General features: G+C 42.5%; 1 protein-coding gene across 1 annotated transcript in view; it reads right to left on the reverse strand.

The window, feature by feature from the left end:
* The window catches only part of LOC101851541, a gene marked incomplete in the record, with an annotated part of 136,551 nt that extends 135,376 nt beyond the window's left edge, over nt 1–1,175 (reverse strand). The window contains 1 exon segment of the mRNA XM_035968207.1: nt 845–1,175.
* Nucleotides 1,176–2,585: the final 1,410 nt, after the last annotated feature.

Here is a 2,585-nt window from a genome sequence, read left to right on the forward strand (position 1 = left end):
TTTTTTTTTTGGGGGGGGGGCACCCCGAAAAATACAATAATATTTGTCTGAATTAAAGAAAAGCACCGGATACAGTGTAGTCAATCAAGCTCTTTTTTTCGGGAGGGGGGGGGCATGAATCGGAAATAGAAGAGAGTTATAGATCTAAAATAATTTAGAACCTATCCGTGGGGCCCTTCTGACAGACCACTCTATTAATATTATGCAAGATAACTTAAGAAAACAAAACGTAGCATTATAAAACAGTCTGTCTTTACAAATATCCCAGTGGTTTGCTTCCGTTTTGAGAGAGGCAGGTGAATCCATATTATATTGATATTTTATTTGTATGCATATATAATAATATCATTATTGTAGGCTTAAAATGCATTGCCGTGCCTAAAACATGACAAGTGGGAGACAGAACGGTTATTATAGGCTAGAGCTAGATCTATACGGTCTTAGAGGTAGCCTACACAGGAAAAAACAGAAACTGAAATCTAGGCAATAAGATTGACATCATAGTTTTTGTCCTATACACCTAGAATCCATTCTAAGTTTTATTGAATTTCAACTGACAGGTAAACTGCTGGTATGTATGTAAACAAATAAAAGGTAAAGCGATGTGCTTGCTGGGCGGTTTTTTGTTGTTGTTTTTGTTGTTGTTATTTTGTGTTGTTGTTGTTGGGGGGGGGGTTGTAAACATACATCATTTTTTCACATCAAGACGGAATCAAAGGCAAAAAAGGCACAGAGAAACCATAACGGAGTGCATGAAGATAATTTACAGCCAATCAATTTCCAAACGACAACAGCAAAATAATAGGGCTACACACAAAACTATTCTGACAATCACAATGTTTACAGAGCGGACTTGATTTACATGCACTGTTCCTATTATAAATGGTGTAGATATCCACATGCACTTCTTGTTGTCAATACTTTGGAAAACACCGGAGAATATAGTCCAAGAATTCACTACTAAGAAAAACGAGACATAAAAAACAACACTAGAAAACGTCCGCTGGCCTTCTACTGCTTGAACTAGAAATAGTAGTAGATCTGGTACTACGACCAGCAACAAAGCACTTCTCTCTCCCCCGTCCCGTAGCGTGGCCACAACACGCACCGAGTGCTACTCGCTCTACTACAACTACTATGCCCCTCTAGGGATGCAGACAGAAAGTTCTCCGCTTGCTTCATACCACCGCAGCGCGTTAAAACTTCTCAGTCAGTCTTCAAACTGTTCGACTCGACCGAGCCCGCGTCTGTCTGCTCGACGGCTCGTCTCGACCGCCTCTCGGTCGGCTGGCCGGCTATCGCTACCGTCGTACCGTCGTACCCAACGCCTCCACCACGGTACGCCGAATCTGATCTCCGGGCGGGACGCTTGGATAGCAGCAATCCCTGCTTCGTGGAGAGCTCGGGCGTGCATTGAGAGCGAGGGAAACCCGTGGAGACCTCAGAGAGTGGGGAGAGGGACTTTTCTCGGCTCTCGGCTCGACACCATCAGGACACCGATTTTTACTCCAGACTCCACTCTCCCCTCCACACGCCACTGACTGCGGCCTTTCTTGTCTTCTGGGGGGAAAAACCGATTCGCGCCGGCTACCACTAGATTCAAAGAATTGTTTCTACAGATGATGGCGATGGTGTTGGAGCTTGGCTACCTATCTCTTCCGTACCTTGTTCTTACCCCCCCCCCCTTCCTCCGTTAGAGCCCATCTCTATCTAAACTTACATTACACCACGAGCAGATTTTCTAAGATGAAACTTTTATCTCTGCGAATGACTGGCAGAGGACGTATCTTTCAGTGCTAAAAGAATGCACGTGGGAAAAGTTCGAGGGACGAGGGATGCTGTTTTTGCTGTTGTAGTAGGTGTTGGTGCTGTTACCTGTACTTGCTGTTCCTCCTGATGGGGATGGGGAAGAGGAGGAGGAGGAGGAGGAGGAGGGGGAGGAAGAGGAGGAAGAGCAGGAGGAGGAGGAGGAAGAGGAGGAGGAGCAGGAGGAGGAGGAGGAGGAGGAGGAGGAGGAGGAGGAGGAGGAGGACATCGACGAAGACAGTGCCATTTTTAGTTCTTGTGTTTGTTGACAATATCATTGTAGTTTGTACGCTTGTTCTTGTTGCAGATATCATCGCTCTGACATCGTTACGCTTCTTAATATAATTCGAAACAAACATTTTCAGTGTACATAGGTGGCACACTGTTCAAATGCACTAAGCCGAGAAAGCAAAATGTTTTAGGAGAGAGAAAAAGAAAACGAATTAATTCTTCTTCTTCTTCTTCTTCTTCTTCTTCTTCTTCTTCTTCTTCTTCTTCTTCTTCTTCTTCTTCTTCTTCTTCTTCTTCTTCTTCTTCTTCTTCTTCTTCTTCTTCTTCTTCTTCTTCTTCTTCTTCTTCTTCTTCTTCTTTATTATTAGTATCATTATTTGTATTATTATTAGTATTATTATTATCATTATTATTACTATTATTTGTGTCTCTTTTCAATATTTATATTTTGAATTTAAACAAAATATTACCTGTCCATACGCAACCAACCAAAGATTTAAAAATTGCAATAGAGACAATTTTCAAAATGTTGGGCTTAGTAATATTTG

Source organism: Aplysia californica, unplaced genomic scaffold, assembly GCF_000002075.1.
Source record: "Aplysia californica isolate F4 #8 unplaced genomic scaffold, AplCal3.0 scaffold00003, whole genome shotgun sequence".
Lineage (NCBI taxonomy): Eukaryota > Metazoa > Mollusca > Gastropoda > Aplysiida > Aplysiidae > Aplysia > Aplysia californica.